The sequence below is a fragment of the Onychostoma macrolepis genome, chromosome 04 (assembly GCF_012432095.1).
Source record: "Onychostoma macrolepis isolate SWU-2019 chromosome 04, ASM1243209v1, whole genome shotgun sequence".
NCBI lineage: Eukaryota > Metazoa > Chordata > Actinopteri > Cypriniformes > Cyprinidae > Onychostoma > Onychostoma macrolepis.
In genome coordinates this window covers 30,208,298-30,235,202 of record NC_081158.1, presented here as the reverse complement: position 1 = coordinate 30,235,202, position 26,905 = coordinate 30,208,298, and the positions used below count along the sequence as shown (strand labels likewise).

The 26,905-nt window shown below is 39.1% G+C and overlaps 1 long non-coding RNA gene across 1 annotated transcript in view; it reads left to right on the top strand.

The window, feature by feature from the left end:
• The first annotated feature begins 4,623 nt into the window (after positions 1 to 4,623).
• Positions 4,624 to 26,905, top strand: part of LOC131539646 (uncharacterized) — a 53,254-nt gene continuing 30,972 nt past the window's right edge. The window contains exons 1-5 of the long non-coding RNA XR_009270935.1: positions 4,624 to 5,626; positions 5,725 to 5,840; positions 9,486 to 9,569; positions 10,579 to 10,731; positions 16,968 to 17,198. This is a non-coding gene — a long non-coding RNA (uncharacterized LOC131539646). The remainder of the gene's footprint in view (positions 5,627 to 5,724; positions 5,841 to 9,485; positions 9,570 to 10,578; positions 10,732 to 16,967; positions 17,199 to 26,905) is intronic.

Below are 26,905 nucleotides of genomic sequence, written 5' to 3'. Positions count from 1 at the left end.
TAGTTAGTAAGGTAGTTATTGGGTAGGATTAGGGATGTAGAATAAGGCATTAATATGTGCTTAATTAGTACTAATAAATTGCTAATATTTTAGTAATATGCATGCTAATAAGCAACTAATTAAGAGACCCTAAAATAAAGTGTTACCATATTATTTATTAATATAAAAATATGATTCATTGTCAACTATTATTCTGATGTATTTCTAGATTGTAATGTGTCTTCAGGAGCAGTGGCTCTCATCTGTGCTGCTATAGAATGAGTCGCCTCACAATAATCATGTCTTTAACGTCACTTGTCCTTAAGTATAATAAAGTCATTATCTTGAAGTCCCATCTCTGTCAAACCACCGCCTGAGAACAATAGCATACCCAGCTCTTCAGGACACATGCTGCATTTAACGTCTTTCTATCTCTGTATGATCAGGGATCAGAAGTACGTCCTGTAAAGGACACTGATGACTTCACCCTAAGAAAACAGAATTTGGAGAAAAAATAAAATGGATTTCATAGGGCCCTACTGTAGACCAACTGTGATTCACTCTTTGCAGTCACACATGTGCAAATTGAACTTGTTCCAGCACTTCCAGTATTTTTCCTATTTGTGATCAGTATGTTTGGAGTAACCTAGAATAACTGCCAAGAAAAACATGATTATGAGCCACATGAGTCATTGAGCATCTGTTAAAATAGCACTGTTTTTGTAGAGAAATGATTGTAGTTTAATGTGTGTACTACCTTGGTTAAAAAGTACCATAGTGTTACCAAAAGTGTTCTCTGATACCATTGCTGAAGCATGTTACTTCTAATAAGATGTCTTTAGAACCAACATTTGATGCTTCTAGGTCTTGCAGCTTTTGTGGTTTGCTGCAGAGATGTTGTGTTTTGTGGTTGCTCAGGACAGCTGAAGTCTTCCCACTGCCGCCCATGTGCTCCTAAGCTGGAGGAAGTACTGCTAGCCTAAAGGGGAAGAGAGAACCACAGGCAACAGGAAAGAAAACCTGCACTGATCCTCTTTCTGTGCATCGCTGACATAATGGCAGCTTTTATTCATTTTTTTTTTTTGCTTCCTGCAACGGCTGGAATTTAGTCGTTACATTCTTCTTGTTTTTTCACGACCACATACACACACTATAGCTATTGTTCGTATTTTTAAATAAAAGTGAAGTGAATGGTAGAATAGAAATTATGAAGTAACCAAAAATATTTGGCAAATCAAAACTCTTATTTTAGTTTCTTAAAAGTGATCCTCCTGAAAGTCATCCTTGAAAGTCATTTTCCTTCCCAATTTGACCCAACTTGTCCATAAACAATATAAATAAATAAATAGAGTGAAAAAAATTATATTAATTATAAGAAATATTAATAATAATAATAATAATAATAATAATGCACTTTTCTCATATCCAAAGCGCTACAATGTTAAAAATATAAAAATTAAAATATAAAATAGTTTTGTAAAATATATATGCACAGTTTATATTTGCATTAAAAGAGAGACATACATTCTCACATTTATAAAACTAAGAGAACTAATAATAAGATATAATCATCTAATTAATCATTCTTAGTTCTTTTGAGAATTAGTTTGAATATATAATAGTATAATATAATATAAATTCCAAACGGTATATCTAATATTTGATTTTGCTCCAGTGTAGATGTCATATATTCAGTTTACAAATGAAAATGAGGTTCTGATGGTCAGATGTATGGTCTGTTCATTATGTCATACTGCCTTAAGGTCTTAGGTCCTGTTTAATTTCCACAACTCATTTTCCAGAGTTTATGACCACTGGAAATTTGACGTTTTCAGTGTTTTTTGGCTGAAAGGGATGGCATATTGAACAGGCTGTACTTTTATCCCAAAGCCTCGTTTTCATTTGTTGAATTGAATATGGCATCTGCTCTGACTAAAGTCTACGAAAGTAAAGTGTAATATTCACCACAGTGTCTGAATCTCTGGTCTCACCATGCTGTGAGTGCTATGGAGTCTATACCACATTATAATAGATGTCAAATAAGACCCACCAGACTGACTGGGGGGAAAAATGAGCAGCAAGGGTTAGACATGCAGGAGAAGTCTGCCATCAACTTGGCATGCTCCATTAAATGACTCTGTGTGTGTGTGTGTGTGTGTGTGTGTACTGGACCCCAGCTGCAGTCGAGCAGCCCAATTGCCTCTCCCCTGACAGGTAGTCATGTGTCCAGAGTTGGGCTTTGGGAGTATGAGATGAGTTTAAGCCCTTGGGCTAAAGACACTCAACCCAATGGGAGATCACAGAGCTCTCCAAAATCAGCAGTCTGGGAATGGCACATCGCACTGGAACTATCGCTCGTGGCAGCTGTCCACATCAATATGACCCGTAAACACACTGGGAAGATGCATGAATGTGATAACAAAATGGAGCCAAGAATTTTGACCTATCAGGGATCAATCAGCCGACAAACTGAAATAAAAAGTCTTGTTCTTTCTATGTTTTGACAGTATGTTTTTAGAGGGTGAGTTCACCCTAAAAATGAAAATTGCCATTCACACATCTGTGTGTAATGCCAAACCTGTTTGACTTTTTATTATTATCATTTTGCAGATGTTTAGCTTTCTGAAGTCATGATAACTTTGTGATAACACAAAAGTTCAGAGTCAATAAGATTTGCTTCTGAAACAAGTCTCTTATGCTCACCATGGCTGCCTTTATTTGAACCAAAATACAATGAAAACAGCAATATTGTGAAATATTTTAAAAATTTAAGGTAACTTGATTTCTATTTAAATATATTTTAAAATGTAATTTATTCCTGTGATGCAAAGTTGAATTTTCAGCTCCAGTCTTCAGTGTCACATAATCCATCAGAAATCATTCTAATATACTGATTAGCTGCTTAAGAAACATTTCTTATTATTATCAATGTTGAAAACAGTTGTGCTGCTTAACATTTTGTGGAAATCGTGATACTTTTTTCAGAATGTTTTGATGAATAGAAAGTTTAAAATAACAGCATTTATTTGAAATGGAAATGTTTATAACATTATAAATGTATTTACTCTCTCTTTTAATTAGTTGCATCCGTGCTAAATAAACCCTAATCTTTCCATTTCCACGGAAGAAAGAATCTTATGCAGGTTTGGAATGATATGAGGGTGAGTAAATGATGCATTTCATTTCATTTCCTTTTAGTAGTTCAAGTACTCTAAATGATTTTCATCTTACGTTCTGTATTCCACTGGGTTCAAGTTTTGTTTACTGATGTTAATTTTACCTTTTGTTTAAGTCTAAAGTGTTTGCATGCATTTCCAGTGGGACATTTGCCTGTCATGCTTGTTTATGTGATGTACCCTCAAATGAGAGCGTTTTATTCCTCTAGGTGGTCCTCCATTGTGTTCCTCAGCTTGCCACTTTGATGGATCCACCTGAGAGATTCCTCTAAATGGGTCTTTTCCCCCCAACAGCCTCTCTGCTCTGTGCTTGTTTACTGACAAATTTCCCCATAGCAACAGTACATTTCTTTTTTCTTGGTTTATTTTCAATGTATAAAGTTAAGACTGTTAAATTAGGAAACAGAAACATTTATTTCTCTCATTCTGATTCGCACACTTCTGTCCTCTGGAAAAAAATGGAAATACGGGCCTTTCTCAATGTCCCCGGCTCCCAACTCTTGCTGTCTGGTTTGCCTAATTGCACTAGAAGTAGCCAGCATGCTAATTGCACAGGGCCCCCTGTTGTCACAGCATTTACATGGGCTGCTTGATTCTGAATTTAATCTGCTTGAAGGGTTTGGATTTCATGCTTGCTTTAAATTCAAACACCCCTTGGGATTTAATATAGCATAGAATGAGAGGAACGAAAGGAAAAAATGTGACTAGTTTTGTTTGTTTGCAAATTGTTGGCACACATTTACACGTATTTAAGTGCAACTTATCCACTAAAGTGTCAGATCACTGGCTGATTGCCAAAGTTTGGCCCAAAGTCATGCCATTTTTTCTTTTTAATACACACTGAAATAGCTCTGAGCGGAGAAGATGTGCAGGCTTGCCCTCGATCCTGACTATTGGAAAGCTGGACGAGTTTATGCAGTACACAGTTTGTGGCCTAGCCTGGTGTTTCACGTTTGATCCAAGGCTGAAGGAGCTCATGATACGGTGAGATATGAGCCCACGTGCCGCAAAGCAATCAAAGACGGGCGGCTATTTCAGATTCGGCGAGGTTCAGTAGATTCGAGTTCAATACAACCACCGAGGCCACACATGACCATATCGCTGAAATCACAACCGTAGCTCCTCAACCGAAGCAATTCCCACAGCGACAGAAAACTCCAAGATGGTTTGTGCTGTAGTTTTCAGTCTAAGGTATTATATTTTGCGGTTTTATTAATGGAAAACACTAAGCAGAGATGTAGAAGCAAACCTTTAGGTGACCTAGTTGTCAAACGCTGGCCCTCTGCTGAGACTTCCCGGTTTGATTCTTTTTTTTTTTTTCCAAGGCAAACTGTTTGTGTCTTGGAAAAAACATGCCGTCATATCAAGTCTGCTTGCTCTCTTTCCCTCCCTTTTTTCTCTCTTGCTCTGTCGGGGCAGACGGGGAAGGCTGACAGCAGTCCGGAGAGAGCTGTTTTAGACTCTCAGCGGGCCAGGCAACAGAAGAATAATGAAGCCATTGTGGCTGTGTCCAAATTCCTCACCCTGAAGCCCTTTCTAGAAGAATAGTGCCCACTGTGTGGAGATTTACTCCGCCGCAATACTCCGAGGACCAGAGGAGGCTCGGAGCTCCTATTTGGAGAGGAGATGTTGATGTTGGATGGCCCTGTCGAGGTTGTTCGGCGGGAAGAACGAGGGAGTCACCCCTGTCAGGCAATATATAGCATACGTCTTATGTAAGACAGATGCAGTCTGGGGTAAAACGTGCACGACAGCCGTGCAGAGACGGACACTGCTGCTTCCTGCGCTCTCAAATGCTTTTCAGTGACGTTCTCGGGTTCTGGATCAGGTTCTTTTGCGTTTGGATATCCGGTTCCAAATTTTCCCCGCCGTCTCCCCCCTTCGTTTCACTGTCACCTCCCATTACGCGAGAACCGGCGAGCTCCCGTTGACTTCACCCTGAACCCAAGGAGCCGTGCGCAGTCCGCAGAGGACCGCACCGCACGTCAGCGCTGACAGCTCCAAACTGAAATAGCTCCACTCATTAACTCGCGGAAAAAAGTGGCAGCGCTCAAACGCTAGCCTTATTTATCAGCGTGCCATGCCATCTGCATGCCATATTGTGCTCTAAGATTTACAGCGCTGTCTCCTTGCCTCCCTTATTTCAATAGATGCAGTTGGCAACTCAGCGGCGCTGATATCAACCCAATTATAAATATTTATAATCTGCACATTTTAAAAAAAAAATCCTGTCAATCACAAAGACAAGGCCAGATAAGCTCAGAGTGTATCCGGGATGCAATTTGCATGCCACAGAACTTGTGATCCATTTTGTTTTTTTGTACTTTGCACACAAGACGTTCTCTGTGCAGATTAAATATAGAAGTTTTGTTCTCGGAGAGAGCCAAGCTTATTTTCCTCTTCTCTGCATGTTGATGCTACGCTGATGGCGATTCATTATTGAGAGGGAAAACCATCGTAACTGAGCTCCGGTTTGTTATGTGCCCTTTTTTGTGTTCTTGTCATCTATTTTGCATGGTTTTTTGTCAATCAGTACAGAGAAATAGCTCTAGTGTTCTTTCTCTCTTAGGGTGCGTGTTTGTTGGAGTAACCGTCCTCTGATGAAGGAAGTTGTTTTGTGTAGCGGAACGAGAGAAAGAAGTTGCGATTGGAGTCTGAGCTGCTGGAGTGCAAAGTACCACATCTGTGAGTTCAGTTTGACTCATATTTGTTCTCTAAAAGTTTTCACTTTCTGAGCAACTTCAAAACTTATACATTCCTCACAATCCTCTATGGGCAAATGTTTATTGTAAGATAACTTTGGAGTCAGTAAGAAATTCATTTTTTATATTGATGAGGATGCATTAAATTGATCAAGAGTGACAGTAAAGACATTTACAGGTGCTGGTCATATAATTAGAATATCATCAAAAAGTTGATTTATTTCACTAATTCCATTCAAAAAGTGAAACTTGTATATTATATTCATTCATTACACACAGACTGATATATTTCAAATGTTTATTTCTTTTAATTTCGATGATTAGAGCTTACAGCTCATGAAAGTCAAAAATCAGTATCTCAAAATATTAGAATATTTACATTTGAGTTTGAATAAATGACCATCCCTACAGTATAAATTCTGGGTATCTCTTGTTCTTTGAGACCACAATAATGGAGAAGACTGCTGACTTGGCAATGATCCAGAAGACGAACATTGACACCCTCCACAAAGAGGGTAAGTCACAGAAGGTCATTACTGAAAGGTGTGGCTGTTTACAGAGTGCTGTATCAAAGCATATTAAATGCAAAGTTGACTGGAAGGAAGAATTTGGGTAGGAAAAGGTGCACAAGCAACAGGGATGACCGCAAGCTTGAGAATACAGTCAAGCAAAGCCGATTCAAACACTTGGGAGAGCTTCACAAGGAGAGAACTGAAGCTGGAGTCAGTGCATCAAGAGTCACCACGCCAGACGCCTTCAGGAAAAGGGCTACCAAGCCACTTCTGAACCAGAGACAACGCCAGAAGCATCTTAACTGGGCTGTGGAGAAAAGAACTGGACTGTTGCTCAGTGGTCCAAAGTCCTCTTTTCAGATGAAAGTAAATTTTACATTTCATTTGGAATTCAAGGTCCCAGAGTCTGAAGGAAGAGTGGAGAGGCTCAGAATCCATGTTGCTTGAAGTCCAGTGTGAAGTTTCCACAGTCAGTGATGATTTGGGCTGCCATGTCATCTGCTGGTGTTGGTCCTCTGTGTTTTCTGATGTCCACAGTCAACGCAGCCATCTACCATGAAATTTTAGAGCACTTCATGCTTCCTTCTGTTGACAAGCTTTATGGAGATGCTGATTTCATTTTCCAGCAGGACTTAGCACCTGCCCACACTGCCAAAGGTACCAAAAGCTGGTTCAATGACCATAGTGTTACTGTGCTTGATTGGCCAGCAAACTCGCCTGACCTGAACCCCATAGAGAATCTATGGGGTATTGTCAAGAGGAAGATGAGAGACACCAGACCCAACAATGCAGATGAGCTGAAGGACCTGGGCTCTCATAACACCTGAGCAGTGCCACAGACTGATCGACTCCATGCCACGCCGCATTGCTGCAGTAATTCAGGCAAAAGGAGCCCCAACTATGTATTGAGTGCTGTACATGCTCATACTTTTTTTTCATACTTTTCAGTCGGCCAAGATTTCTAAAAATCCTTTCTTTGTATTGGTCTTAAGTAATATTCTAATATTTTTAGATACTGATTTTTGACTTTCATGAGCTGTAAGCTCTAATCATCAAAATTAAAAGAAATAAACATTTGAAATATATCAGTCTGTGTGTAATGAATGAATATAATATACAAGTTTCACTTTTTGAATGGAATTAGTGATTAAATCAACTTTTTGATGATATTCTAATTATATGACCAGCACCTGTAGGTTACACTTAATTTTAAAGGGATAGTTCACCCAAAAATGAAAATTTTGTCATTAATTACTTTCCCTCATGTCGTTCCAAACCCGTAAGACCTTCGTTGATCTTCGGAACACAAATTAAGATATTTTTGATGCATTCTGAGAGCTCTCTGACCCTCCTATAGACTGCAATGTAATTACCATGATCAAGGTCCAGAAACGTAGCAGGGAGATTGGTAAAATAATCCATGTGACATCAGGGGTTCAATCGTCATTTTACAAAGCTACGAGAATACTTTTTTGTATGCAAAGAAAACAAAAATAACGACTTTATTCAACAATTCGTCTCCTCCGTGTCACCCTAGCGCCATTTTGGAGAGTATCCACTGAACGTAAACAGCATACGTTGTTCTGTGTCAGCTGTGCCATGCGGATACATTGTTTTCGTTCAGATCAAAGTGTAAACGACGTAAACAACGAATCCACGTGACACAGAACAGCATACGCTGTTTACGTTCAGTGGATACTCTCCAAAATGGCGGAATTTCATTTTTTGGTGAACTATCCCTTTAAGGTGTTCTTGTGTGCTTAAGTACTGAGTAACATTAATTAACTACATGTACTTACTATATGGTTAGGGTTAAGATTTGGGTTACTTGCATGTAATTATGCATAATTTATTGTTATTATAGTAGTAAGTACATGTAACTTGCAAGGACACCTTAAAATAAAGCGTTACCGACATTTATAATGTTATAAATGATTTCTATTTCAAATAAATACTGTTATTTTGAACTTTCTATTCATTGAAGAATACACAAAAAATAAGCAGCACAATTGTTTTAAATATTGATAATAATACATGTTTCTTGATCGTTAAAGCAGCATATTAGAATGATTTCTGAAGGATCGTTTGACACTGAAGACTGGAGTAATGATGCTGAAAATTCAGCTTTGCATCCCAGGAATAGATTACATTTTAAAATGTATTAAAATGGAAAACAGTTATTTTGTTTTGGTAGAATATTTCAATATACCGCTGTCTTTGCTGTATTTTTGATCAAATAAAATGCTGCCTTGGTTGACAATTCTTTCAAAAACATTTAAAAAAAAAAATCTTTCCAACCCCAAACTTAGTGTATAAAAAAATGTGAGTTGTGTGTACTGTTTTGGAATGGTTGTCAGGCAGTGCTATGCATTTTGCTTTGGTGTTCTGGGGATGTTACTAGGTGATCGCTAGGGTGTTCTTGGGCCCACATCCAAATCTTTGTGATATTCTACTGTAGATATGGCTTTTTTCACCAAGCTTAGAAAAGTAATAACTTGGTTTGGGGTGTCAGTCACATGTGTTGCTTGAGGTTTGATCAATAGTATCAGTATCAGTATCACAATCTTAGTGTGATAAATAAATTCTAGGCTATTTGTAGATAATTGGCGTGTGTTGTTTCAACTCACCCGAACAGAGTCTACAAACCGCAGGCACGGCCACCTTTCTTCCATCCAGGAGTTCAACTTTATTTAGAGGCCAAAATTCACGTGGCAAAGCTGCAGCGACTCTTGTTGTGTGGCATTCTCGGCTGATTTCATGCTTTGCTGATGGAAAATTAGGCCCCTGCGTATTGGCGAATGAAAAGAGAGGGAGGGATAGCTCCTGTTATCGCCTCAGGACACTCCACCCCGACAACAAGAAAACTAGAGCAAAGGAGGCTGAGGCGCTGCCTGCTAATGCACTCTAAACAAGATGATGAGCGCTCGCAATCCCCATGTGGAGCGTCTGCAGGCTTCAAAAATATCGGCTGTGTTTTTGTCTCTTTCTCACTCTCTGCCTACTCATACAGTGTTGTAAACCATAGTTATGTGTCTGGCCTTTTAAACAGGCTCCAAACGCATCCTATGCCTCTGAGGTGATTTGACTGGCATGTCATTTGCATTCTCTTTGACCAGTGAAGTACTGAGGAGAAGACGGTTAAAGTGCTGCTCTGATGGCGTTTGGAGTCTCTGGGTGTGTTTTGCACAAAGTCATTTGAAGTAGGTATTCGAGTCTACTAATATTGTGTTTCTGCATTATTTTGTTCAAAATGAATCTGGACTCTGTGAACATCAGTGACAGTCTTCTGTAACAGTTGTGAGTGAGTATTATTTGTCCTGAGCAGCACTCTTTGGTTTCCCAGCATGCTCTGCACATATGAGTTTCTTCCCTCATCGGCTCAATGATATTGAAATCAGGCTTTGCCACTCAGAATGATTGAGAGAATACAGCTATCACAATAGGCTACAAATAACCATTAATGCTTGAGAAAGTGAGACACAATGTCAAGAACAAAGAATCTAAACAGGATAACACATTTTAGCATTAAAATTTTGGAACTGGCATATAAAATATATGAGAACAGGTTGTATTTATTTCTGTAGCCTGCTGTCATTTATCATTAGAAAATGATTTAGAAAAATCCGTCAGTTTTTTTAAATAACCAAAGATCACATTTACAGTAACAGTCTCAGTGAAGCATTACAGGATGAACATTTAAAATATGCACTGTTTCAAAAATATAATTGTGGTAAATTACACTTGTTAACAAGACTAGTGTGAAATTGTTTAGAGATAATTGCTTTTTCTCTTATTATTTAGAGTAAACTCACTAGCTGCAAGAAGATACAATAATGCAATATATGTAATCAAATGCAGACAGTTCTTTCATGAAATATATCTCATTATAAAATCAATTACTCCAAATAGTTGTCAGTCATTTAACACAAAATTGAGCACTTAATTCAACAGACAACCTTATTTCGATGAAATGAGATATGGTAATACATCTAAACTGATTTAAATCAGTTTAAACTTTAGAATGCTCAATTTATGATATAAATGGGCAAAATTAATGTCTTTCATTACTCAGATGTTTTCGGCATGTGTGGTGTACTTGTTCTTTGTTTTCAATTGAAGTCAGACTCATTCCTGTTAGAGAGGTATAACACTATACCTCACAGGCACTGGTATTTACTGCTTACCCATCATCCTCTATTTCTTTTCCAGAGACTTCAGCTGTAACCTGTGTGTGTTCAGAGGTTAAAATGACCTCACCTCAAAATTACCTGAGAGTTCTGTGGCACAGAGCAGCAGCTGGGATTGTTCAGAGAGTCAGCTACGCTGGAAACTTCATTTCATGCCAAAAGTGACTGTTTAATGGTACAGTATTGTGTGACACTATAACAACTTTTTTCACCCAAATATGAAAGTTCTGTCACCATTTACTCACCTTCGTGTCTTTCCAAGTGTGTATTTAGCATAAAAGTGACCCATATTACTTGTTCATAGTCTGAACCCATTCGATAGGCCAAAATTTAAAGCCATTATTTGCCTAAAAACTTCTATTAAAATCTCATTTGTGTTTGTGGACATTCAAATATGGTGCACGAAGACACATTATGGCATTTTATATGTAAATGATTACAAGGACAATTGATTCTCATGTGATTTATGACCAACTAACTGTACCACAATTCGATATGTTAATCTAAGCAAATAATGACTTGAATAATTTTTTCCTTCCTCACATAAAGGTTTCTCAAGACCTTGGAATTTTTTTTATTTACAGGTTTTTGTACTTTTTTTGTTCTATCTATCTTTTGGATAAACATTAGACACTATTTTATGTTCCACAGAAGAAAGACAGACATACAGGTTTGGTATGTTGTGAGGGTGAGTAAAGGTTTTAACTATTTTGAACAATTTTGAACTCTTTCAATGCAAAGCTTCAGAGTTCAGAATCGAAACATTTCAATGATAAATTCAAGCTCACTTTAAGCACAGAATGCACTGAAAATGCAGTTTGAAAGGACTTTTAAAGGTGGCCAGAGATATTCTAACCTTAAAGGCAGGTCTTTCTTAATTACTATGACCTTACAACTTCCCACCGCCCCACAACCAGAAACACAGCAGCACTTTTCCTATGATAGATGAGCCTTCAGTCATTTTTTTTAGCACGTGGGTGTGTAGATGCTGGTCCGCTTCATATCACACACCGTTGCCCTCCCAGCGCCGTCTGCCTTACCCCGCGCAGGAGCGACAGGCTAGAGACAGTGAAAGAATTAAAAGAGCGCAGCAGCACCCTGTCACACTGCCTCAGTCTGTCAGTACTCCATCTCTCTCTGTCCTGGAGGCCATTATAAGCCTCGAACAGGACACCATCTCGGCCCACCCCCTCCCGGACCCTCGGAGTCAGTATTCTCAGGGACTAGAGGAGACGAATAATGACGACTGGTGTGATAGCGCCTCTTCCTCACCGGGTATCTCACCTCCAAGCTGTTCATTTGTACGTTGATGGCGGGATCTGAGGAAGAGGGCTCAATCATTCGCCTCGACACTGATTCACCCTCACCGTTCTGAATTTACTCTTACCGGGGGGTGAATTATACTCTCGCTCTCACACACACTCACGCATGCACACGCCACTTGATTTCTGACTAGGAGCGCAGGTGATTTGCATCCAGCAATCTTTCCATTACACACCACTTGGTCACAAAATTGAAATTCAATTTGATTACATGTTTTTACAGTGGATTGCCTCTTGGGATATTAGCATAGTGGTTTTTCATCAATGTGTTGTGAAGTTATATCGTTTTCTTTCTTTTTTTCAATTTTTTTTTTAATGTTGTTGTTCATTTAATAAAGTAAATGCGAATCATATATAGATATATAAATATATATGAAAAATGTAAATATGAGCATAAGCAACAAACAGTTTTGTAGTGCACTGTCCTGTTCCTTTTAAAAATTTATTTGATGATCTTTATTTAAAAGGTCTTTTTAAAATTTCAAATAACATTGCTAATGCTGTTTTGAGAATCTAATTCAAAGCACATCAGAAACATCAGAGATTTTTTAAAACAATCTGTTTTGAAATGACTATGATAAATTTGAACTAAGTTTAGGCTGTTAGAGGAAATTGTACAAAATGAGACCATCACCGACAATGCTCCCCAAAAAAGTTCCTGGCTTTTCACGCAAAAGTCCATTTTTAACCATGCGAAATGCTGAGTTCTTTCTTAATAGATCTCTATTCATTTTCAAATGAGTTGATTAGCCAGCACAATGTCGGTGGATTCAGGGGCCCATTACACATTTATGACAGTAAATTACTGTACATTTACAATCCAAATGAAATTTCATGAGAGTTGATATTGGAAAAAAGCCCTGTGTGTATCTCCTCTTCATTTTGTGTGGCTGCAAATGCATCACATCAGCGCCCCCTGTGGTCAGTCCTGTAACTGCAACGGGGGGATGGTATTGAACCAGCATCTCTGTAACTGTTCCTAACCGAGAGGAGAGGTGCTTTATTTTAAGGATGTGCTCATTTACATTTATGCTCATTCAGTGTGCTGTATTGGATGTTCATTAAATATGTTCAAACATTACAGAGACGTGTAATGAGGAGCCCACCTCAGCCTAAAGATCTGTAGGAACGGATTCTGTTTGAGTGCGAGCAGGTACGTTGAATCCGCTCTGCGCTATACCAACTGGAAGTTCATGTTGGGCTGCACAGGGATCCTCCGTTTTCTTTCCTCCCAAAGTGCCACTCTGTTTTGGCTTCTTTCGTTTTCCATACATCAGTTTAGCAAATGAACAGTGACACACATTAGTATAATCAGGGGCAACTTTTTCTTGTAATGTGATCTTTAAGGAGAGACCAGGAGCGGGGCAGCCTCACGCTTGTGCTGCTCGTCCCACAGCTCTCCGCCTCTAAATTATTCATCATCCAATCAATCATCTTCTCTTTGTTTTGGACCCCGGTGCAGGAGATGAAACGGCAGACTGCCAGAGCTGTTTTTCTTCATCTGAGGTCTGGAAAACATGATCTACTCAGATTACACTCACCCCCAAAACACACACCTCCAGTACCCACGTGCTTTCAGGAAATACACACACACAGGCAAACAGACACCCCTGAGTCTTGCATCTGTATACATACCTATAGTGTAGCTGTACCTATTGTGTATTTCATGTACACCAAACACCACTTCCATTGCAGTCAATCACATACTCAAGGGTTTTTATTATAATAATAATAATGAAATAATGAAATTTCAAAAGCATGCATGTTACTTTACATATTTTGTCTTTCCGAACAGTGAAACTGCAAATTGACCACATTTAAATAGATGTTAAACACCATAATTAAGCATTAGGTTGTGCTCTATTGTGACTGGAACTCCACTGTATTTTTATATTGTGCATGTGTTATCTATCTGAGACTCCTTTATATGATTCGGATTTCCACAAAAATGGGAATGAAAAAAAAATATATTGAATTTCTGACCAGCTGCCTGCTTATTAGCTGTAATAATTCATTCTGCCGTGTTCTTGTTCTTCTCGGCCCTTTTAGCAGCTCTGCGGTAAACATGGCATTTTCAAACGCACTCAGCAGCGGCTGGGTGAACACAAGTGAGCTTTTGTTTATTAGTTGCGTACCAGCTTGCGTCTCCATCCCTGCGTTACATCCCCATCCTCTTTTCTCGCCTCTTCACGCAGAGCTTTGACGGACATGTCACCACGCGGCGTAATAAAAGCAGCTAGGCTGTATGATCTATCAGCTGTAACAGAGAGGCCCGCTTAGCACATCCAAAAGGGGCCCGTCTGCGTCTTTAAGCCTGTGTGGGAGTGGAGCACTAATAGGGGGAAATGTCTTGGACAACTGATTTGAAGATACTTCGCTCAGAGCACGGCAGGTGACGCGGTGTCTCCCCTTTTTGATGTGGCACAACACAGAGTCGCGTCGACTGATAGCTTCAAAACGCACAAGAGTGAGACCTTATTCAGCCTCCTGCTAGTGCGACATCAGAGGAGCTGACATCTATTATGGTACGGAAAGACAAGTGTTTGAAACCAAATTCAAGTGTGCGTGGAAGTGTCAGGATTTACTACAGGCCCCGGCATCTTTTTTTTTTCCTTTCTCGTTTTCTCTCTTTCTCTCCCCCACACGCACACCCTCCTCCTGCAATCCCATTTTTATTTTTTTATTTTCTTTAATAAGGTGGTTTAAACCAAGCATGTCTATATGAACTCCACAGGAGAAAGCATGAAAGGATGCTGCCAGCCCATGATGAAAATATTTTAGTCGAAAAGCTCGGTCAGTTCCTACTGACTGGAGACAGGAGGGGAAATGGAAAAACAGCAGACTCTTTCATGATGCTTTTGGTGGAAACAAGTTTATTTTCATATAGTGGGAAATCTTAAAAAAAAAAAAAAATCTGTTTTAATAAGAAAAAGTTATTTTTAAATCTATTATTTTAGATTTATCTTTAATGAATAGTAATTAATTATTAATAAAATATAACTATTTTATAGTAGTGTTATTGAGGATAGTTATAGTATTTGATTATCTCAGTATTTTGAGATATTGTTAATCTTTGTAGCACAAATAAGTTACATGCCAAAGTGTCTAAAATACTAAAATTTTGTCATTATTTATTCACTCTACACTTGGTCCAAACCTGTATGAGTTTCTTTCTTCTGCTAAACACAAATATTTTATTTTGAAGAATGTTAGTAACCAAACAGTTGACGGTAGCCATTGACTTCCATAGTATTTTTTCAATGTACAATGCCAATGGCTGCCTTCAACTGTTTGGTTACTAACTTTCTTCAAAATATCTTAAAAAAAAAAAAAAAAATCTGGAAACAACTTGAGGGTGAGTAAGTGATTAAAGATTTTAATAAGGGGGGGGGGGGTGAACTATCCCTTTGAGGTTCATGCAAGGACTACAAGAAAGATTTTAAACCTTTTTACTAACCATTTTAACTCTTTTTAAGCTGTTAAACAACTGTGATCATCTGAATGTCTTTTTAAGTGTGTAGATATTCACCCGGCGAGCGCCAAACACATGTGTATACACACTTCAGTTGACGAATGGACTTCGAGGTGAAATATTGCACGAGGGAATCGTAGCGAGTGAGCCGGACGTCTGGAGGCAGATAAATAGCTTCGGTTGGCGGTTAGGACACATCAGCCGTAAACAGTACCGGCAGCCATAAAAAGACGAACAGCTTTATTTCCCCAGCCCTTGCAGACACATCAGTGAGATGGACACAGCGCTCAGAGTAAATAAAACAAGCTGACTGGCGGGGCGGTTAGACTGGGAGCAGAAACATCGCTCCGGGTCCCATAATAATGCCCCGTAGGGCTCACGTCAAGACTCTCCAGTGGGACTGAGCAAGTGCTTTCACCTCCCTGTTTCACTCGCCAACTTAACCCGGTATTCACTCTGATACCAATAAAAACACAACATTTGCTTTCTTTTCAGTACTGCTTGCTTGTATGATTAAATTACACATTTATAAAATGCATAATTCCAGATTAAAAAATGTATCAACGAGCCATTTTTGAACACTTTTTGATATAACGGCATCACTGACCACCTATCAGTTCAGTTAATTCAATTCAGTGCAATTATAAACTAGTAAAAATGAACACAGTAAATGAACTACAGTTATGCTAATTCACAACATTTTCTAAAATGGAAAATAATAAAAATTAAATGTAATGACTTATTAATCATGGGCTCTTTTGGGGTCTTAATGTTATTGATGATGATAATAATAAGAGACCCCAAAAGACCTCATGTTTAACAAATAATTGCATTTTTTAGTAGTAGTAGTAGTATTGGGCATTGGGTCTTTTGTCATATTGTCATTTATTACAGTAATTTTACCAGGTTAAGAGGGTTTTAGGCTCTGCTTCATGGTACATAACTACAACAGTTAACTGTGGTAAAATCATAGCAATGTTCTGCAGGTTTTTGCTTATTTCTTTACTATAGTTAATGAGCGTAGTCCTTGTATTTAAAATATACAGTTTTTAATGAAAGAACAAGGTCTCAAGCTGTTCATGATTTTGATATAGACATGTATAAAATGAATGCGAGTAAAATAATATTCCTGTACATTTTATGGTAAACCCATTAAGCGCTGAGACACATGATTGAGTGAACATATGAGTGTTAATTTAATATCTCTTGATGTTTATATTAATTAGGATTTAATTGTCAAAAATATTTAGCTCAGACATGCAAGTTGGACAAACGGGAAAATATTAGCAGCCCTTGCATTATTCCAGTTTCATCAACCTCATTTTAATTAACCTCTTTGAATAATTAACCACACATTATCAAATGAAGCAAATAATTGAGGTGCTGGCTCGATTTGTAATTTGACGATTTTCTACCTTTTTAATTCACGTGTTTCCCACTTTGAAACCAAGGAAAAACATTTTACAGTAATGACCTTAATGAACACGGACTGCGGAGAGGAGAGGGAGCCGGAATAACACCGTCTGTAGTCAGTGAACACAGACAGACTGGTCAATCCCTTGAGGAGTCTCTTTCTCAGCGTGTGTGTGTGTGTCTTTCTCTCTCTTTCTCTCTCAGGAGGAGCTGATAGGGCTCAGGGGAACTCTGTGGAGAATCTCTATACGGCTCAGTATGGGGAGAAGACAGGAAACGGCCTTTCATTACAGTATAGAGGCTCACACATGGGGGAGCGATGTCAGAACGACTCTTTCCTCCAGTCTGCAGGCATCGCACCCGTCCACTGGTCTGCTAGGCAAATCCTCTCCCTTCAAACCACCTTGGGACCAGGATTACTGAGATTTTGAAAAGGTACCGTTCCCCTTTGTGCCCTCCAAGTGTTGACTTCCTCTTTGTGTCCGGCTAGCTGTGCAAAGCCACCTCTCATAGCAAAGCGACTCACTGCACTATCAGCTGGCATTTAGAGTTCTTTGGTATAGAACAGACACCATATGGCTCGACTGACCCCGGTGTCAGATCTCAGCTGGTTGTAACACAGGTGCTCTTTCCCCTCCCACTCGTGTTCTGTAGGAGGGTGACGGTGGCCTTCCCTCAAGATGCTTCATCATGGGTCTCGCCGGGCTCTCGCTCTTTCAGGCGGACGTTTAACTGCCACGCAAAACTGAATGCTTCACTGCTTCTTCAATCATTCATATGACAGTTAGCAGCCAATGGTGGCTAATGATTTTCTGTCATGTTCGGCGCACGGCATAACTGCGTATTAGATATCGGCGACGGATGGACACATCAACTACTAAAATGGCTCCATTCCCAGGGCCATCAAAAGGCACAGCTGTCCCAAAGTGGATGAAATATTCCGCCACCAGTACCTGCATGCATACAGTTTGATTTTTATTAGTCACCTGCCCGGTGATCTTTTTTTCAAAGCATGAACGAAGAGCCCTTTTAAACCTTTTTTTGTATGTAAAGTGGACTCCCTGGTGGAAAAACTAAGTTATACTAAGTTTAGGTGGTCAAACTGTGTCTTGGAACATAGTTTAAGTCAGAAATGACATTTGCAACCCATTTTACTTCGTAATGTGTCATATTTCAGAGTAAAACAGAATATTCTATGTGAAAAGCTTTACACGCTGGAATGGAGCCAGAACTGAATGTGAGTTCACAATGTCCCATCCTGAAACGCCACCGGATACCACTTTTTAGACTTTTTGTCTGGGAGGTTGAGGCTGAAGGTAAAGTTTGTCCTCAAGAGCATCTCAACGATGATGATTCTGTTTTTCATTTGTATTTGCTCAACTGCATTAACTATAGGCAAGGACTGCTGCATTGCATACAAAAGTAAAGGTAATTATTTGACTATTAGTTAACTTTATTTTTTCCATCCTTGCAGCCAGAAAGGAAGGTCAAAAGTCATTATGAAGTTTCCAAAGCCATATTTTTCTTCGTATACTGATAAATTGGACAGACTAGGGAAGTGTGTTTAGAAAGTAAGTGTGGCCATTTGTTGTTATATTAACTAGCCAGCACTAACCAGATTGACAATTTCCAATGTGAATAGAGTTTTGTACCAGAACAGAGCCAGACCTGCGGTCTTCTAGCTCTAACCATGCTGACCAAGATTGAGGATGCACAGTATATATGAATCATGTTGTTTTTTGGATGTAATTAGAGATTTTGAATTTATTTATAATGATAAACCCCTTGATATGTATCTTGTCATTTTTATAAATCATGTCATGTATCACAAAATACAAAAATCGATACATCAACAATCCGACACAATAACAATTATTAAAGACTTTGTAAATATAGAACAAAGGGGTCAGCTATAAGATCAGTTATAAGTTAATTAGATTTTACCTGTATCAGTCAATATCATGTATTTATTAATTTCCTCTGTTTTTAAAATTCGATCTCCTAAAGTTAATAAAAAATTAAAAAAACCTAATAATTTAATAACCCAACTTATACAAATTTCAAATTTGACTTCCCTCCAGAACAACTTCCAATTTTGTCACAGGCAACAATAATAATTTTATTAGAAATCTATACTAGGAAACTGTTAAATTTTGATATCATCTGTAACATGATAGTAACTGATAATCAGTCCAGAAATTTAATATCCAAGATAGTCTACCAGGTCACCTCGGCCATATCAGCTAGTAATCCAGCTAATGACCAGCTAGAGACAATTTTTTTTCTTCCTCTAGTGGGGTTTTATACAGGTAATAAGAGACCATCTCCCAAGAAAACCAGTAGAGAAACTTCCACAGACTTGGTCAGCAACTCGGGAAATGAATGTGGCAAATTCTTTTGAAAGACGCTGCTTTTCCTGCAAAAGTTTATTCCCTCTCAGGATGTGTCAATTTACGCCAGAGAGAAACTCCTGCACCTGGAAATCCGGAAGCTGCATTGATGTCTCCTGTATACCTTATTCATGGCAACATATGTCGGGGCCGGCTTTCCCCACACATCAACATCGTTTTCTGGGCGCGCGTCTCTGCAGGCACCCTGCCACTCGAGTGCCACAAGTATTTATTATTCAAACAACTGTGTTCCTGTATTCTGTTTTTTGGAGCAGAGGAGGAGCAGAGGTCTGTGTTTGGTGTTTTGGACATGCTCAGCTACCTTCTCCATCAGTGACAGCTCCACATCAAACCTGTCCCTGCCAGACTCCCCCCTCCACCCTATTAGCCCCACAGCTATGAGTTACAGCGGCCGCCTGTGCTGTGCACACCAAAACTTCTTTGATTATACGGACAATTAAATGCAGAGTTGATCCTATTTTGGGAATGTTTTTGTCTTGTTTTCTTGCTTGGAAAAGAAATTAGCACATTATTGCTTCACATCTTAAAGGGAAAAAAACAACATCCAGAGGTTGGCATGTTGCGTTAGAAGAATAAAATAACAGTTCTTGCTTGGGTAAAAAAAAAAAAAAAGTGTCACTCACTCAAGCATTTTCTTGGTTTCACACAAAAAACTGCACACAAAAAAACAGACAAACGCACACACATCTCCACTGAGTAAAGCCGTCTTTGAGGAAAAGCCTTCCTCTGTATATCTACGGCTCCTTCCTAGCCTCCCTGTGCTGCCAAAAACTAGCTTCACTTTGCATACAATATTCATACCGTGTCTGAAAAATGAGGCTTGAAGGTCTGGTCATCTGAAAGACCGGGCAATCAGCGACTGTCTCTGGTCCTTATAAAAAAGAATGGTTCCTCTCCGTGCGAGGAGACGGCTGTGAATGGAGTTTTTTTGATGAGTGACACCCTCAGTCATACTGTTGCGTTTTATGTGTGCTGCTCATTAATAAAGAAACACCCCAGAGAGGGCAACGGGGGAGAAACTCTGTCAGCAGAGCGTGTGCGCGCGTAACTTTTTTGTCTTTTGAAATGTCAGGTGCAATTTCAGCTCTGTGATCTTCTGAAAGCAATGCTCGGTCCCGCAGTCGTGTAGCTGTTTACCATCTCTGCTTTTTTTTTTTGACTCCTGTCAGTTTGCGTAACGAGGTGACATGTTTGTGGGATAGATGAGGCGGTGGAAAGAAAGGGTGCGGAAATACTTTAAGCATACCTCCAGGGGTGTATGGAAAATAAATCATTAATGTATACACAGCTAACCAGTGATCAAAGGCACTGGCGTTTACTAGTAACAAACGGGTGTGATGGATATATTTTGGGCCCTATAGTAAGACCCTTAGATTGGCAATTAGGACTAACAATTGTAATTTATATTATAAAACACATATAAATAACAATTCAGTAAAAAAATAACATTAGAAGTTGTAACTTTACAGAGGCATCTTAAAAAAAAAAAACATTGCATTTAATGGCATGTTAGTCTGCATATATATGCAAAAGTTTGGGAACCCCTTGCAGAATATGTGAAAATGTGAAAAATTTTAATTAATGCATGTTATTTTTTATTTAGTACTGTCCTGAGTAAGATATTTTACTCCATGCAGGACATGGAGGATTTTTCTGAAGAACAGTGCTCAGTTTAACTGTTTAGAACAAACAAGGGACTCATGAACAACCATCACAAAACGAAAAACAGTCGTAAATCATCCAGGTAACCACACACAGTATTAAGAACCAAGGGTTCCCTAACATTTGAAGAGGGTTATTTTAATAATTCCAGCTATTTTGTGGTCTTGTGGACTATATGTAAACATCTTTTATGTAAAATATTTTACTCAGGACAGTACTAAATAAAAAAATAACATGCATTTTGTATGATCTCTCTTATTTTGTTAAAATTATTCACATTTTCACAGATTCTGCAAGGGCTTCCCAAACTTTCGCATGCCACTGTATATGTATGCATGTATGTATGTATGTGTGTGTGTGTGTGTGTGTGTGTGTGTGTGTGTGTATATATATATATATATATATATATATATATATATATATATTTATACATACACACATTTATACATATTATATATACATGTACATATACACATATATAAATATATACATATACATATATGCACACACACATATGTGTGTGTGTGTGTGTGTGCATATATGTATATGTATATATGTGTTTATAAATGTGTGTGTGTGTGTTTGTTGAAAAACATGTGATGCAATTAACTTCCTCATACTATGTGATTCATTTGAATTATTTTTTAATATTACTTGGCAGCCCTAATAATTTCTTGCTATAAAATCATGCTGTAATGATTTTTGTTAACAGTGGCAGTTTTGTTGCTGTATGTGTGTGAGTTTGCATGCTTCTGCTAGTGACCATGTGCTGAACAAGGTAATATTCTGCAATTTTTTTATATAAATGTTACGCACAGATGCTATGTTATACAAGAACATACATGAATCTCTTAACAAGACTTTTTTTCAGAATCACTCCTGCATGCAAAATACATTTCTGCGCTCAGCGAGAGGAAAAGTCATTTAAACCTGTTAGCTTTTAGTGAGCATATTAAATGTGTCAACTTGTAAGTAAAACGGTGTAAATGCTTACAATATTCATGTTTTTCTATTTGTCAACCAACAGTTCATCACAAATTCATGACAAAAGCCTCTCAAACGCCTGCAGTGGGAATGCTCCGTACAGCACATTTATTTTTGAAAAGACATCATCCATTATGGTTCATCATTGGAGATTTGCATCCAGCGTTTTCAAAACGAGATAAATATTTTTCTATCATAAATTCTTTAAGCTCGTAAGCCATGAAAAAATAAAAGCTAGCTGCTCTTCTGCACAGTAATTTTGTGTTTAAAAAATCACTAATGGACTTGTATGTCAGTTCGTTTACTGAATAATTAACAGCCGCATCGTGTGCACAATGCGCAGCCATATATTATTGATCCCTTGGTTGTTTTTGACTCCTCTAGAGGGTTTTTATTTCAATTAATAAACACTCTGTGGTTGGAATATGCACACATTTCTAAGCAGCATGGTTTGCTATATTTTAAATAATGCTGTGCATATGCATTCATTTTTTAATCAATTTTCCCTTTTCTGTCATTTTTGTAGAACATTGCTGGCTGAGAACATTAGGAGCTTTGTGTATTTTCCAGGCATGTTGAGCTGTGATGATTCTCATATGGATAATACAGGTTTGAGCTCTTCAAATTGCAAAAAAAAAAGCCGTTCTGAAGGACAGTACACAAAACTAGAGTGACATTTAACAATATCATCTGAAGAATAGCAAACAAGGCCAGTGTGGCCTTTTCATCCAAGGGACTACTTGAGTTTAGCTCACGGTGGAAACCACGCCTAAACCCTTCACACTAGTAAACTTGTGGTGGGATATAGATGTAAAAAAGAACATGTTGTGTAGATGTAGAAACAGGAGGGTCATTAGGTCTCCGTTGGAAGGTTTCAGAAGAGCTTTTGTTGCTGAGACGGTGGTGTTGCAATGTAAAGGAGGCCCCAGTAGTGATTTACCAGCTTAAAGTCTGCATCTCAAGGGCATTTACATTATCAATTAATGGAATATTTAAAGGCTTAGCTTATGGAAATGTGGCTGACTGAAATGGCTATCCATACCTCTCAGCAGGGGCTGTAATTACATTTTCAGAGCATTTCAGTGAGAGAAGGCCAGTGGAGGAGAGCTCTCAGTAAGTCACCTGACCAACCCCAGGAAGCCATATTGGAGCTCACAGCTGTACAATACAGCCGCCGCAAGCTTCTAAAGGCATACAGGTATATGGAGCACAGCGAGTCTGCTTCTGTGTGTCTGTGTGAGGATTTCACCTATCAGATGATCCTGAGCTTAAAGCTGTGGTGAATCTTTTGGATCTTTGTGGAAATAGACGTTGTGAAAAACTATTGCATTTGTTTTCTGACAAAACCTATTGTAAATTGGTTAACGTCACTACATTTCAAGAGGAAAGTAATCTAATCATATCCAATACTGTAGACGTTATGATTTCACACATTATATTTCCCATGCAAATAAATAAATAAACCATTTTCTATTTTAATATATTTCAAAATCTAAATTATTTCTGTGATGCATAGCTGAATTTTTAGCATCATTACTCCAGTGTTTAGTGTCACATGATCTGTCAGAAATCATTCTAATATGATTTGATGTTCAATAAACATTTTTTTTTTATCATTATCAATGTTGAAAACGTTATCAGTGTTGTACTTCTTAATATTTTTTTACTTTTGTATTTGCCCCCATTTTTCAGGAGCTGAACTCAAAGATCTAAGACTTTTTCTATGTACACAAAAGGCCTATTTCTCTCAAATATTGTTCACAAATCTGAAAACCAGTCAGTATCTGGTGTGACCACCATTTGCCTCACGCAGTGCAACACATCTCCTTCGCTTAGAGTTGATCAGGTTGTTGATTGTGGTCTGTGGAATGTTGGTCCACTCCTCTTCAATAGCTGTGCGAAGTTGCTGGATATTGGCAGGAATTGGAACACGCTGTCGTATACGCCGATCCAGAGCATCCAAAACATGCTCAATGGGTGACGTCCGGTGAGTATGCTGGCCATGCAAGAACTGGGATGTTTTCAGCTTCCAGCAATTGTGTACAGAACTTTGCAACATGGGGCCATGCATTATCATGCTGCAACATGAGGTGATGGTCGTGGATGAATGGCACAACAATGGACCTCAGGATCTCGTCACGGTATCTCTGTGCATTCAAAATGCCATCAATAAATGCACCTGTGTTCGTTGTCCATAATATACGCCTGCCCATACCATAACCCCACCGCCACCACATCAGCAAACCGCTCACCCACACGACGCCATCTGCCCTGTACAGTGAAAACCGGGATTCATCCATGAAGAGAACACCTCTCCAAAGTGCCAGACGCCATCGAATGTGAGCCTTTGCCCACTCAAGTCGATTACGACGACGATCTGCAGTCAGGCCCCGATGAGGACGACGAGCATGCAGATGAGCTTCCCTGAGATGGTTTCTGACAGTTTGAGCAGAAATTCTTTGGTTACGCAAACCGATTGTTGCAGCAGCTGTCCGGGTGGCTGGTCTCAGACGATCTTGGAGGTGAAGATGCTGGATGTGGAGGTCCTGGGCTGGTGTGGTTACACGTGGTCTGCGGTTGTGAGGCCGTTTGGATGTACTGCCAATTTCTCTGAAACGCCTTTGGAGACGGCTTATGGTAGAGAAATGAACATTCAATTCACGGGCAACAGCTCTGGTGGACATTCCTGCAGTCAGCATGCCAATTGCACGCTCCCTCAAAACTTGCGACATCTGTGGCATTGTGCTGTGTAATAAAACTGCACGTTTTAGAGTGGCCTTTTATTGTGGCCAGCCTAAGGCACACCTGTGCAATAATCATGCTGTCTAATCAGCATCTTGATATGTCACACCTGTGAGGTGGATGGAGCATCTCGGCAAAGGAGAAGTGCTCACTAACACAGATTTAGACAGATTTGTGAACAATATTTGAGAGAAATCGGCCTTTTGTGTACATAAAAAAAAGTCTTAGATCTTTGAGTTCAGCTCATGAAAAATGGGGGCAAAAACAAAAGTGTTGCGTTTATAATTTTGTTCAGTGTTTGTGTGTGTATATATATATATATATACACAGTGGGGCAAAAAAGTATTTAGTCAGCCACCAATTGTGTAAGTTCTCCCACTTAAAAAGATGAGAGAGACCTGTAATTTTCATCATAGGTATATCTCAACTATGAGAGACAAAATTAGAAAAAAAAATCCAGGACACATTGTAGGATTTTTAAAGAATTAATTGGTAAATTCCTCTGTAAAATAAGTATTTGGTCACCTACAAACAAGCAAGATTTCTGGCTCTCACAGACCTGTAACTTCTTCTTTAAGAGGCTCCTCTGTCCTCCACTCGTTACCTGTATTAATGGCATCTGTTTGAACTTGTTATCAGTATAAAAGACACCTGTCCACAACCTCAAACAGTCCAACTCCAAACTCCACCATGGCCAAGACCAAAGAGCTGTCAAAGGACACCAGAAACAAAATTGTAGACCTGAACCAGGCTGGGAAGACTGAATCTGCAATAGGTAAGCAGCTTGGTGTGAAGAAATCAACTGTGGGAGCAATTATTAGAAAATGGAAGACATACAAGACCACTGATAATCTCCCTCGATCTGGGGCTCCACGCAAGATCTCACCCCGTGGGGTCAAAATGATCACAAGAACTGTGAGCAAAAATCCCAGAACCACACGGGGGGACCTAGTGAATGACCTGCAGAGAGCTGGGACCAAAGTAACAAAGGCCTCAAATCCTGCAGTGCTAGACGTGTCCCCCTGCTTAAGCAAGTACATGTCCGGGCCCGTCTGAAGTTTGCTAGAGAGCATTTGGATGATCCAGAAGAGGATTGGGAGAATGTCATATGGTCAGATGAAACCAAAATAGAACTTTTTGGTAAAAACTCAACTTGTCGTGTTTGGAGGAGAAAGAATGCTGAGTTGCATCCAAAGAACACCATACCTACTGTGAAGCATGGGGGTGGAAACATCATGCTTTGGGGCTGTTTTTCTGCAAAGGGAGCAGGACGACTGATCCGTGTAAACGAAAGAATAAATGGGGCCATGTATCGTGAGATTTTGAGTGAAAACCTCCTTCCATCAGCAAGGGCATTGAAGATGAAGCGTGGCTGGGTCTTTCAGCATGACAATGATCCCAAACACACCGCCCGGGCAACGAAGGAGTGGCTTCGTAAGAAGCATTTCAAGGTCCTGGAGTGGCCTAGCCAGTCTCCAGATCTCAACCCCATCGAGAATCTTTGGAGGGAGTTGAAAGTCTGTGTTGCCCAGCGACAGCCCTAAAACATTACTGCTCTAGAGGAGATCTGCATGGAGGAATGGGCCAAAATACCAGCAACAGTGTGTGAAGACTTACAGAAAACATTTGACCTCTGTCATTGCCAACAAAGAGTATATAACAAAGTATTGAGATGAAATTTTGTTATTGACCAAATACTTATTTTCCACCATAATTTGCAAATAAATTCTTTAAAAATCCTACAATATGATTTTCTGGATTTTTTTTTCTCATTTTGTCTCTCATAGTTGAGGTATACCTATGATGAAAATTACAGGCCTCTCTCATCTTTTTAAGTGGGAGAACTTGCACAATTGGTGGCTGACTAAATACTTTTTTGCCCCACTGTGTGTATATATATATATATATATATATATATATATATATATAGCACAGTACAGTATAGTATAGTAGAGTACAGTAAAAATGTATATCTGACAGGAATTGATGGGATAAAAAGGACTGAATGGAGTTGGGACCAGATGTGAACCTGATTTGAACCCACATATCCCACATGAGCACTACAGTACTACGTGCTAACCATAAGGCCATGGCCCCGCTGAACTGAATTGAGAATAGATCATCACAGAGCCATCGAAGGATATGCTTACACCTCATTTAAGGTTTGTGCCGTCTGGGATACTAATGGCTGGCGTCTGTGGAAAACACCAAGCAGAAGCTGTGCAACACATTTCATTTGCCTTGTTTAGTGAGGAAAATCCTGAAAATGTGTTTTTCTGCTCCCCAACTGGTCTGGCACTGAGACAAAGACATCGTATTCCTCATGCACAGTTAACCTTTTCA